The 13,882-nt window shown below is 43.2% G+C and overlaps 1 protein-coding gene across 1 annotated transcript in view; it reads right to left on the reverse strand.

Annotated features, from left to right (window-relative positions):
* LOC145351623 (protocadherin Fat 4-like) overlaps window positions 1–13,882 on the reverse strand; it is a 101,874-nt gene that overhangs the window by 15,623 nt on the left and 72,369 nt on the right. The window lies entirely within an intron of this gene.

Genomic DNA, 13,882 nt, shown 5'->3' on the forward strand with positions numbered 1-13,882 from the left:
TGATGTTCAGGTGTATTTTGCCTTCCAATGTGAGTCGAATTAGCCTACCTCTGTTGAGTGCGTTTGACCAATCCTTGACCATATACTGGATGCACAACAAGACAAGGTAGGGCACTGCAATTTGTTGAAGGAAGGCAGACCTCGTCCATTCCAACCCACTTGAACTGTTCCTCTAGCCAACTGATCACAGAGTCGCATTAATGATCATTGTAGAAATACAGTGGTGAATTGTATGAATAACAGAGCAGAAAGGGAGTAACTGTTTCCACTAACAGGAGGGTCAGTAAGCAGAGGACATTGAATTGAGATAATCGGCAAAAAATCCGAAAGGAAAATGTACAGAAATCTAGTTGTTATGATCTGGAATATACTGCCTGACAGATTGGCAGAGGCAGATTCATTATTAACTTTTGAAAGGGTATTAAGATATATACTCATGAAACTGAAATTTGCTGGGCTATGGGAAAACATAGACAACTAACTGGGTAGTTTCTACAAAGTTCCAGCAAAGACATGATGGGCTGAACAGCCTCATTGTGTAATAAATAATTCTATGATACCACTTATATCATAAGATAGGTCTGGATGATGACGGTTCTTCAGTTCTTTTCATTTTATCATGCAGGAACACCAACTCGATAATTTAGCCAACTCACAAAGGAGTTGACCCTGGCCTGACAAACTGTTTAAGCAGTCAGTTACCCTCAGTGTAAAGGTTAACTTCCTGGCACCTGTCCAAACTAACCATGAATCTGTAGCACATTTGCCCGACAACCTTGGCGTATTTTTAAGCCTTGTTCTGGGATTATTTCCTCTGTCAGATAGTTGGTATATATGTACATAAATTAATGTAGAAGACACACAGAATTTGAGAGGAGACACATGGTTGCAGCAGCAATACCAACTGCCATTTATGTCGCTTCTTTAACATAGTAAAACATCTCGTGGTGAAGTGCAGATGAAACAATTAAATTTGCCAATTTGTGCCAGGCACTGTGCCGATGACTTAGATATCTCAGAAAGGCTTGAAACAGCTCAAAAAATGGCCTAGGTTTCAGGAGAGTGACTCCTGGAACTCACAAGTAATGCTCTGTCTGTGTTTCTTACTCATAGAATCCATAGAAACATAGAGTCCCGACAGTGCAGAAGGATGCCATTAGGCCCATCAAGTCTGTGCCAACTGCAATCCCACCCAGCCCCTTTTCTCGTAACCCCTCAAATCCACCCTACTAATCCCCTTGACACTCGAGTCAATTTAGCTTGGCCAATCTATCTAACCTGCACATCTTTGGAAATATCTTTTAATATTGTGGGATTGCTTACTCCTACTTTGCCCGTACCAGCTAGACGATTCCCACAGCCTAGCATCTAGAACTTGCTCATAGTCCCTATGCCAACTTAGACTATTCTGCCAACTTTATGCTCAATTTAGATACAAGTTTGATTTCCCATCCAATAGATTGCCACACTACCATGACGACTGGCCCCATTAGTAACTCAATGTTCTCACCCATTGTAAACCCAACATTCTGTAATTTGGCTTTAAGATATGCTTGTGGCAGAACTCTTGCTTATTTGAGGGGAGAATAATGCAAGGTAGATGGATATTATTGCTTACTGTTGTCTGTTCACACAGCAAGAAGTTCTATCAAACCAATACTACAGCATAATGCAATAACTTTTCCTAAGATGTGGATGGAGCAACTTTTTGCTTCAATGTTTCTTCAAGACATTTATTAGTCCTACAAAACAGAGACGATTTTTTTTCTCATGTGCTGCAAATGGGCATTCACACTGACGTCAAACAAAGCATGGCACTGGAGACATAACACTCTGCCTACAGTTGTTAATTACTGCAAGTCTTTGCTGAATTAAATCTATTTTAGTTAGATTCATTCATGAAATATTTCAGTTGTATGATGCCTTTGTTGGTTTTTCAATGAAAGGAAGTCAGCTGTGTGTAGGCCTAAAAATACAGTGCAATGCTATCTTTATAGCAGAATGCTTCAGAATGTGGGTCTGTGCCAACAAGCAAGTTGAGAACTCAATCATACCACGATGACCCATATACTTAAAAAAAATTTGGCACTGAGTCACCCTCTCCAGTGCCTCACCACTTTACTTCCAAATTTACCCTGTCTTTTCCCAAAAGTGCTGACTCATGTTGGCATGCAATTCTACAAATGATGGACTACATTCAAAGTGGCCATTATGAGCCTAATTGATGAGTTCTGGCAGACTCTTCAATCTTACAGGGCATAGGTCATGATTCTCCACACGTGCACATGCATGCTCTTCACTAACTGGGTTCACAGGGTAGTAACAAGGAGCTGTGAGACTTGACTATTTTGTTTTTATTTTGCCAAGTCCATTGCTGCTGTTGTGAGCCTGCTGCACTGACTGTTCTCCTACACATTCTGGGATTGATCTGGGAATTCCTGTTTTAGTGGGATTGAGCTGCAGACTGCCCTTGCCAATGGAGCCATCAGGGAATGGATAAAAATAGTATCGACATGCGGGCAAACTGTTTCAAAATACATGCACACTGTTCTGCCCGAGCTGTCAAACTCAGTTGGGAAATTCACTGTTAATGTGGAGATGAGCGTTGCAGAAAGGTGGACCTTGCATGTAGTGTTACCTGAACCTTCTCCTGGTGTGAGCCCATTTTGATGTCCTCAACTTTGCGTGAAAATCTACAGTGATCTGAGAGTTGTTAAGTGTTGGGGTTAAGATTGGCTTTCAGCTGCTAAATGGAGTTGTGGGGAGAGGCTGGGGTGAGGAAGGGGCATGGTTGAAGGGTGGCGTTCAACTGCCTGAGGTTGGGGTGGGCTTCATCTACTAAGCAGGTGGGAGGTTAGACATTGAGCATGGTAGGAAGTTTTATCATGCAGGGTTTAAAAAAAAGACCTACCTTCTTTTAGGCTTTTCTTTCCAGCAGCATTCAGGCCCCAAAGTATAGTCTGTTAAACCAGGCCCGCCATGAGAAAAAAAATTGGGAGGATTTAAAGAGTTCTCGCAGCTGTTAGCATTCAGTCCGAGCTGTCTGGCAGCACTGCTGCCTTACCTGCAGCCACAGCACAGTTTGGGAAGCCCTGCTGTAGTATAGTTCACAGCCTCAGTGTCTGGAGGGTTCTCAGTTTCCCAAACTCATAGAATACAGTGTTTCTAAATTCACAAGGAAAATGTAATATACAAACAGCATGGGTGAAATCTTACCATATTTTTGAGAAGTGTCTGGATCTGACTGAAAACTGACTTGTAGCTCCCCAGCTGCTTTGCCAAGTTTTAGTCCAAATCATGATCCTCTTTAAAAATAAATGACTGGGTGGAGCTTTCGCCACCAGTCTGACAGGGCAGTGCCTGATAGAGATGGCAAGGCTGGCTCCAGAGAGATTGGAGGGTTTTTGAGGTTTTGCCCCTATCAACGCTGCAGTTCTACTTCTCTCCCCTTAGCCGCGAACCATGGAGGTATCGGGGGCTTCCTTCCCAAACAATCATCCGGGGGGGAGGAGGTGGTGAATGGGAGGTGGGGGAGGAGTATCCTTCTCCACACCCCTCCCCACCACCACCACAGAAATATGACCCATGTTCCTCCCACTAGCAGCGCAAACCTATGCGACAGGGAACCTTATTATGTCACAGCAAGAGGCAGGGAAAATCGGCAAATGTGATCCCTGTTTTCCAATTCTCTTATTTTCTGCCCACTTGGCCTTTCTCACTGATGATGGATGGGGCTGTAGAGTGATCTGAATATAAAATTAAGGGAACAAATAGTAATTTTTAAAACTTAGCTTTTTTTAAGGGATGTGGGCTTCACTGGCTGAACCAGCATTTACTGCCCATTCCCGAGGGCACTTAAAAGTCAATCACATTGCAGTTCTTATGTTCTTATGTTCTGTGGCTCTGGAGTCACAAGTAGGGCAGGCCAGGTAAGGGCAGGCCAGGTAAGGGCAGCAGATTTCCTTCCCTAAAGGGAAGTGGTGAACCAGATGGGTTTTTGCGACAATTGACAATGGATTCATGGCCGCCACCAGAGTTTTTAATTCCAGATTTTTATAGAACTCAAATTTCACCATCCACAATGGTGTGGTCTGTGAGAAATTTCACACTGACTAATCTCAGACTGTGGAACCTGCAGATAAGAAGGGAAGCTATTTGTCTTATCTGGAGCTTGACAAATGACAGAATAACATTCAGTATATTTTGCAAGCTGCTACAGCATGTTGTTTGGTACAACATACTGAGCCTACTTATATTCTGCCAATAATTATGGTGGATTATATAGACATGCTACGCCTGTCCTAAATAATCATCAAGTCACTGCTACATCAATTGAATCAGGGTTGGCTGGCACATTGCCCTGACCTTGCCTATTAATTCAATTGGGTAGGAAAGCAATCTGGATATTGCAGCAGCATTTGATTTCCTTCATTTGCCTGGTTCCCTATATCAGAGGTACTGATAGCTAATTGCTAAGTCACTCTGACATTGTGCCCTGGCTGATATTTATGAGTAAATGACTGATTTAATAATTCAAATACCTTGACATTTTCCAGAAACGCCATACTTCCTGTAAAACATTTGGCTGACAAATTTTGTTTTGCAATAATATGAAGATGGATAATCCACCATAATTCATTTTTGTGAATTTTAATTTGATATTGACCTAACTATAACAGTCACATGTCCTGATATGTTCACAGAATTCTTTTAAGTATTTGCCTGAAAAATATTCAACAGGGATGATGTATATACTTGAACATTTCCAAATTATGATATGAATACTTAACACACTTGACTGAACTGCTCTGTCAGGTACTTCTAACAGAAATATTCACTCATTAAGTGTTTAAAATGAACATCCAGGTTATAATCACTTTCTGCAGTGAGGAAAAATTCCATTCTACAATTTAGAATTTTACTTACACCTCACATTTTGAATGTGATTAACCAATGTTCAAACTAAATGCTCATTTCTATTCCTGTCCCTTGCCATTGTCTCAGGTTGACCCAAATTGTTTGAAACCTCAGTGATGCATTTCCTACTTGCAACTGTGTAGCATCACCCACTTCTGTCCCACTTTAACCTGTCTGCAGCTGAAAGCCTCACGCATGGTTTAGCTCCGGCCATGACTATTTCAATACTCCTTTGGGGAGCCTCCCATTGTCCATCCTGCTTGAACTCGTGCTCATCCCAAATTCTGCAGTACCCTATCTCATGCCAAGTCCACTTCACTCATCAACCCTCTCCTTGCTGACGTATATAAGCACTAGTCACCTGCCACTGTCTCAGTTTAAACAATTTTAACCTTGTGTTTAACCCCCTTCATGGTTTCTAATCTCCTTCAACCCAACAATCTTCCTGCCCTGAACTTTTTGTTCCTCTGGCCTTCAATGGCATCCCATACTTCACCATTGCCAGCTGTGCCTTCGACCATCTAGGACTGGCAATCTGGAATTTTTTCCACTTTGACAATTCCCCCACTCCCCTCCACTGCACATTCCTTTAAGATCCAACTTAAAACACAACCTTGCAACCAAACTTTTAGTTAGCCCTTTTAATATACTCTCTGTCTTTGTGTCTATATTTGTCTGATTATGCCTCTGTGAAACACTATGGGGTATTTTTCCATTTACAGTCACAGTATAAATGCAAGTTGCTGTAAAATTCACACTTCCTTTCCTTTTCACTTCTAATGCCATCAACAGGAAATATAAAATACCTCTTTTGAAATGTTTTGCCCTTTCACAAACAAATGAAATTCTATAGGACATGGAAATCTTATGAGATGTGGAGGTGGACAACTACACCATCAGAAAATTCATTTATTCAATGAATAATGTATAACCAATTAAACATTTCCATAGCTTTTTTTAATTAAAAAAAACAGAACCAGCTTACACACAATATAATTCAGCCACGATTCTCAATGAAGCCAGTTACTGACTCTGAATTTCACAGCATCGAGAACATATGTGGGAGTTGAAGTGTACTGCAGGTAAACATATTGCTGTTAAAGGCAGCATTCACTGCCAGGGCTTAGTTCCTGATTTATGTAGAAACTTCTAGAGTCACACAAAGGCTTTTAGATCCCCTAGCCTACCTTGTTTTTACATCCTTCAATTCCTGTCCAGATACAGATCCAATAACCTCTTGATCACATTAATGTTTTTTGCTTCAATACTTCCTACAAGATTTTCAGCAACAACGTTCTGCCTGATTTCACTGAGTGTCTATTCGCCTGCCTGATTATTTGTGTGTGTGTCGTATCTTTCTTGTTAACAGTGACAATGCAACTCATTGTTCAATGTGAAGATGCTTCATTGATCTGCAACACTGCACTCCAGTACACAATGTGCTCACCAACAGTTATATGACTACCTCGCTTGCTGCTTGAGGGGCGGGATTAACCCATTATTTCACAGAAGTCAGTGCCTCCATTGAGATAGCAGGAAATGAAAGGTCATAGCATTCAACATTCTTACACTAAAGACATTCTTACATTCTTACATTACAAGGTTCACTAGGCTGATACCGGAGTTGAGGGGGCTAGCCTATGAGGAGAAATTGAATAGACTGGGTCTGTACTCGTTGGAGTTTAGAAGGCTGAGGGGGGATCTTATAGAGACATATAAGATAATGAAGGGGCTAGATAGGGTAGAGGTAGAGAGATTCTTCCCGCTTAGAAAGGATAGCAGAACTAGAGGGCCCAGACTCAAAGTAAGGGGGGGGGGTGCAGTTTAGGTCAGAGTTGAGGAGGAACTTCTTCACTCAAAGGGTGGCGAGTCTCTGGAATTCTCTGCCCATTGAAGTGGTGGAAGCTACCTCCCTGAATATATTTAAGTCACGGGTAGATAGGTTTCTGATAGACAAGGGAATTAAGGGTTATGGGGAGAAAACGGGAAAGTGGAACTGACCCAATTCAGATCAAACATGATCTTGTTGAATGGTGGGGCAGGCTCGACGGGCTAGATGGCCTACTCATGCTCCTATTTCTTATGTTCTTATGTTCTTATATTAATACTGAGAAAGGTAATTATCAGCTTTATTTGGACTGTGCTGTACAGGTAAGTTATTCTCCTGTGAATACACCGGAATAAAACTCAGGGTTGCTGAATTTCGAGTCACATGGGACAAAAATCCTTCAGTTTAAATCTGAAGAGACAGCCATAGAGCACATCTGCTATCTTTGAATCTAAGATGGAATAAAGTGCTCATAGTGGATTGAAAATTATGAGGGGTTTGACAGGGTAAGTAGGGAGAAATGGTTTCCTCTGGTACATAAGTCAATAACCAAAGATGTAGGGCCGCATTTTCCAATCTCGTCTGTGGCTGGGATTCTCCAGTTCCGCTGCTGAGAGTGGAGATTTGGCTGAGTGCCAAACTTTCTCTTCTCACTGGCAGGGGTCATGGGGCTCGTGAGACTGGAGAATTCTGGCCATATAATAATAGGCCAAAATTTAAAGGGGAGATGGAGAGAAATTCTGAAACAAGGAACAAAGAACAGTACAGCGGAGGAACAGGTCCTTCGGCCCTCCAATCATGCGCCAATCTTGATGCCTGCCTAAACTAAAACTGTATGCACTTATGGAGTACGTATCCTTCCATTCCCATCCTATTCATGTATTCGTCTAGTTGCCCCTTAAATGCCACTATTGTACCTACTCCCACCACCTCCCTGGGCAGCGCGTTGCAGGCGTTCACCACCTTCTGTGTACAAAAACTTGCATTGCGCATTTCCTCTAAACTTTTCCCCACGCACCTGCATCCTATGTCCCCTAGCATTTGATTTTTCTATTCCAGGAAAGAGCATCTCGGATATCCATTCTGTCCATGCCACTCAGAATCTTGTAAATCTCTATCAGATTGCCCTCAACCTTTGTCGCTCCAGTGAGAACAAAACAAATTTATCCAACTTCTCCAAGAACAAAGAAAATTACAGCACAGGAACAGGCCCTTCGGCCCTCCGAGCCTGCACTGATTTAACTAAAACCCCATACCCTTCCAGGGACCATATCCCTCTATTCCCATCCCATTCATGTACTTGTCAATGAATACTTGTCAATGAATACAATTCATGAATACTTTGCGTCGGTATTCACGAAGGAGAGGGGTTCGGAATCGTGCGGTCTCTTGGAGGGAGCGGAGGTTCAGTTGCAGGATATAGTTATTACGAGAGAGGAAGTGCTAGGGCTTTTAGGTAGCGTAAGGACGGATAAAGCTCCGGGGCCTGATGGTATTTATCCCAGGCTGCTTAGGGAGGCGAAAGATGAAATTGCTGGGCCTCTGGCGCACATCTTTGTCTCTTCTTTGGACACAGGTGAGGTCCCAGAAGACTGGAGGGTAGCAAATGTGGTCCCGTTGTTCAAAAAAGGTAGTAGGGATAACCCTGGGAATTATAGGCCAGTGAGTTTGACGTCGGTGGTAGGGAAGTTAATGGAAAAAATACTTAGGGGTAGGATGTATGAGCATTTGGAGCGTTGCGATCTGATTAGGGATACGCAACATGGCTTTGTTAGAGGGAGGTCTTGCCTTACGAATCTGGTGGAATTCTTTGAGGAGGTGACAAAAACGGTTGACGATGGGAGAGCCGTTGATGTCATCTACATGGATTTCAGTAAGGCGTTTGACAAAGTCCCTCACGGTAGGCTGGTAGAAAAGGTTAAGGTGCATGGGATACGAGGCCAGGTAGTTAGGTGGATTGAGAACTGGTTGGGAAATAGGAGACAGAGGGTAGTTGTGGAGGGTACCTTGTCGGGCTGGAGGCCAGTGACCAGTGGTGTGCCGCAGGGCTCGGTACTGGGACCTCTCCTCTTTGTAGTCTACATAAATGACTTAGAAGAGGGAGTAGGTGGTGTGATCAGCAAGTTTGCTGATGACACCAAGATGGCAGGGTTGGCGGGTACAGAACTGGATTGTCAGGTGATACAACAGGATATAGATAGGTTGGTGCAGTGGGCAGATAGGTGGCAGATGGCATTTAATCCTGACAAATGCGAGGTGATGCATTTTGGAAGGAATAATGCAGAGAGGAGTTATGTGATAAAAGGTAGGCCGATTAGGAGTATAGATGTACAGAGAGACCTGGGAGTGCAGGTCCACAAATCCATGAAGGTTGTGTCACAAGTGGAGAACGTTGTTAGGAAGGCTTATGGGATGTTAGCCTTTATAGGAAGGGGCTTAGAGTATAAAAGCTGCCGTCTAATGCTTCAGTTATACAGAACGTTGGTTAGACCGCATTTGGAGTACTGCGTCCAGTTCTGGTCACCTTATTACCGGAAGGACGTGGAGTCTCTGGAAAGGGTGCAGAGGAGGTTTACCAGGATGTTGCCTGGCATGGGGGGACTGGGTTACGAGGAGAGACTGAAGAGACTGGGGCTATTCTCCTTGGAAAGAAGGAGATTGAGAGGGGACATGATAGAGGTATATAAGATACTGAAGGGAATAGATAGAGTTAATAGTGAGAGACTGCTCCCTAGACTGGGTACGAACACAAGAGGTCATCAATTAAGGGTGAGGGGGGGGAGGTATAATTTGGAGGTAAGAGGAAGGTTCTTTACACAGAGAGTTGTGGGGGTCTGGAATGCGCTACCGAGTAGGGTGGTGGAGGCAGGCACGTTGGACTCGTTTAAGATGCAGTTAGATAGGCATATGAGTGAAACGGGAATGGAGGGATATGGTAGGGGCTATTAAATAGGGTAAACCTCGGGAGACACCGGAAGGGCAGGCTGTATAACTAATATGTTTTGTCTTTATTCCACAGGTGGAGGTCCACCTCGTGTCAAGCGAGGGGCATGCACACGGCAGGTTGTGCGTGGGCTGCTCTTGGAAGTCCAGGAGTGGCCTAGTACTTCATGTCGGTGTGTGTGCTTGATCCTGGACCGATAGACGGGCACCGCAACAGCTCAGTGACTAGCACTGCTAGCTGTGCAGATACATGGATTTGGGCCTGTGTCTGTGGGAGTTTGCGCATTCTCCCTGTGGTTGCGTGGGTTTCCTCCGGGCGCTCCGGTTTCCTCCCACACCCCAAAGATGTGCTCTTAGGCTAATTGGTTTCCACCAAATTGACACTATTTCTTCCCTGAATCTGACTGAGTAGGGTCCCATTCGTAGACATGCAGGGTAGAATAGGTGTAGGGCGATGCGGCGGCGCGGGCTCGTTGGGCCGAAGGGCCTGTTTCCCGTGCTGGGTTGTTCTTTGTTCTTTGTCAAGATGCCTTTTAAAAGTCACTACTGTATCTGCTTCCACTACCTCCCCTGGCAACGAGTTCCAGGCACCCACTACTCTGTGTAAAAAATCCGCCTTGTACATCTCCTTTAAACCTTGCCCCTCGCAGCTTAAACCTATGCCCTCTAGTAATTGACTCTTCCACCCTGGGAAAAAGCTTCTGACTATCCATTCTGTCCATGCCTCTCATAATCTTGTAGACTTCTATCAGGTCTCCCCTCAACCCTCCGTCGCTCAAGTGAGAACAAACCAAGCTTCTCCAACCTGTCCTTATAGTTAATGCCCTCCATACCAGGCAACATCCTGGTCAATCTCTTCTGAACCATCTCCAAAACCTCCACATTCTTCTGATAGTGTGGCGACCAGAATTGAACACTATATTCCAAGTGTGGCCTAACTAAGGTTCTATAAAACTGCAACATGATTTGCAATTTTTAAACTTAATATACCGGCCGTTGAAGGCAAGCATGCCATATGCCTTCTTGACTACCTTCTCCACTTTCACTGCCACTTTCAGTGATTTGTGTGCCTGTACATCTTGATCCCTTTGCCTATCAATACTGTTAAGGGTTTTGCCATTCACTGTATATTTCCTATCTGTATTAGACCTTCCAAAATGCATTACCTCACATTTGTCCGGATTAAACCTCATCTGCTATCTCTCTGCCCAAGTCTCCACCTGATCTATATCCTGCTGTATCTCTGGTGGTCCTTATTGTTATCTGCGAATCCTTTGCGTGTCCACAAACTTACTAATCAATCTAGTTACATTTTCCTCCAAATCATTTATATTACAAACAGCAAAGGTCCCAGCACTGATCCCTGAGAAACACCACTTGTCACAGCCTTCCATTCAGAAACGCACCCTTCCACTGCTACCCTCTGTCTTCTTTGGCCGAGCCAGTTTTGAATCCACCTTGCCAGCTCATCTCTGATCCCATGTGACTTCACCTTCTGCACCAGTCTGTCATGAGGAACCTTGTCAAAGACAACATCCACTGCCTGACCCTCATCAATCATCTTCATCACTTCTTCTCTCATCATAGCTAATACCCTCGAGAGCAAGCAACATCCTGGCAAACCTGTCCAGAGCTTTCACATCCTTCTGGTAGTGTGGTGACCAGAATTGTATACAATATTCCAAATGAGGCCTAGCTAAGGGTCTGTACACCTGCTGCATGACCTGTCAACTTTTATACTCAATGCCGCGACCAATAAAGGCAAGCATGTCATATGTCTTCTTGACTATCTTCTCCATCTGTGTTGCTACTTTCAGTGATGTGTGGATATGTACAGTGGACATCATGTCAGAGAAATGGGTTTTTATGTGCTGGAATGAATTGATTGAAAGGGTGGAATCAGATTCCACAGGAAATTTCAAAAGAGAACAGGATATTTATTCTAAGAGAAGTAATTTGTTGGGTTTTGGAGAGAGATTGGGATGAAATTGGACAACTCTTTCCAATGAGTTGACAGAAATATGATGGACTGAATTGCCTCCACTTGTGCTGTATGATTCTATGGATCAGTGTGAAAGTGTATCCTGTGGTATTGTTGACAGAATTTGGCATGTCCTCTACGACTCTTTTTACAGATGCGCCATAGAAAGCATTCTTTTTGGTTGCATCACAGCTTGGTATGCCTGCTGCTTTGTCCAAGATCACAAAAAACTACAAAAGGTCGTGAATGACGCCCAGTCCATCACTCAAGCCAGCTTCCCATCCATTGACTCTGCTTACATTTCCTGCTGCCTCAAAAAAGCAGCCTGCATAATCAAGGACCCCATGCACTCTAGACATTCTCTATTCCACCTTCTTCCATTGGGACAAAGATGCAAAAGTCTGAGGACACATACCAACTGACTCAAGAACAACTTCTTCCTTGTTGCCATCAGACTTTTGAATGGACCTATCTCGTATTCTGTTGATCTTTCTCTACACCCTAGCTATGACTGTAACACTACATTCTGCACTTTCTCCTTTCCTTCTCTGTGAACGGTATGCTTTGTCTGTATAGCACGCAAAAAACAACATTTTTCACTGTATACTAATACATGTGACAATAATGAATCAAATCAAATTAGAATACACTGACAGAACCAGTGATAGATCCACAATTAGCCTCAGTGTTCCTGAGCTCGGCAGGAGGAATTAATAGCTAGGTTTCCAATCACTAACCAGTGATCCCTGCTAGGGAGTACCTGTGTGCATAGACTTGGTTGATCAGCCATGATTGAAATGAATGACAGTATAGTCCCGATGGGTTGAAGGGCCTACCTACACCTGTCTCCTATGGGAATAGGGTCAGCGGTCAGCTGTCAGGGACTTGCTGCAGAGTCAAGCCTTTTCCCATCACTCACTGGCTGGGATTTCAAATGTGGTTTGACTTCTTATCAAGGCTGCAGCGATCTGTTGAAACATCTAAGCAAAGGTCACTGCCCGCAGGATAGGAAAGGACAAGATGTGTAAGTAGAATTAGGGAAATGGCAATGTTTTTCAAGGATGCAAAACTCATCAGAGGGCTTTGCAATCATAGTTTGCAGCATCATCCAAGTGTCTTGATGTGTTCATGCCTCGTTACATCCTGCAGTCCAGCTTCTGCCCTGTGTATGTAGCAATAAAATAGCAGATGACTTTATGCATGCTGGTTATGTAGCTCAGTGCATTCCTCTTACCTCTCATCTCTCAGTCAAAAGGTTTTGAGATCAAGGGTTTGAGTATGCCTTTTCTAAATAAACTAAATAGACAAGATTAGATTGTCTCAGTGTTGTTAACTGAAAATCTCTAAAGAAGCACAACTAATAAAGAAGTAAACCATGAAGGTAACCAGATTAATCACATTGTTGCTCATGTCCAGGATATTCCAGTACCTGTGGTGCCCAGAAGTTACAGAAGTAGTTTAGGCTGATGGTGCAGGACAATGCTGAGTAAGTGCTTGTGACATGCATGCTATTTATAGCACAGGCCATTGGCTAACAGCATCATGCTGGTCTTCATGCATCACATCAGCCTGCTGTAATATCGGGTGAGATGTTAAACCAAGGACTTCTCTTCTCCCAACAGTAGCTCAATTAGATATTGAGGATCAAACGACACTTTCAAAGGAAATAAGGAGCTTTTTTTAATTCCCAAATCTAGAGGGAAAGCCAACTTATAAGGAATGGAATTAATTGGACAGTATGGCTAAAGTGCTGGCACAGGCATAATGGAATGAATGGCCTCCTGCTCAGCATTATCATTCTCAGATTCTATTATTCCTCTCTCAGTTAACTTGATTCATTTTACTGCAGTTTGTGTAATCATTCTGCACGCTTGCCTAATTGTTGCTGCAGTCAAAACATAATTACATTATGAGAAATGTTTAGGACATTTTTGAGAGGCACAATTCTGAACTAATGGATTAATATTTGTCATTAACACAGTTCACTGAGATTTGGCAAACTAGTTAATCTCAGGTTGAAAACTGCCATCGAGAGTTACTCTGATAATTTGGGGATGAACATCTGAATATTATGAATAGAAGAGGATAAGAATTTTTAGAAACAGGCACGGTTCCCTGGGACCATGACAGGCACCCTCTCTTGATAGATGCTAACTGCATTTGTATTTTTATCATAACTTCAATCATGCTTTTTTCCCAGAAAGCTTGAATTT

The sequence above is a fragment of the Carcharhinus amblyrhynchos genome, chromosome 13 (assembly GCF_965287045.1).
Source record: "Carcharhinus amblyrhynchos chromosome 13, sCarAmb.v2.hapA, whole genome shotgun sequence".
Classification (NCBI taxonomy): Eukaryota; Metazoa; Chordata; class Chondrichthyes; order Carcharhiniformes; family Carcharhinidae; genus Carcharhinus; species Carcharhinus amblyrhynchos.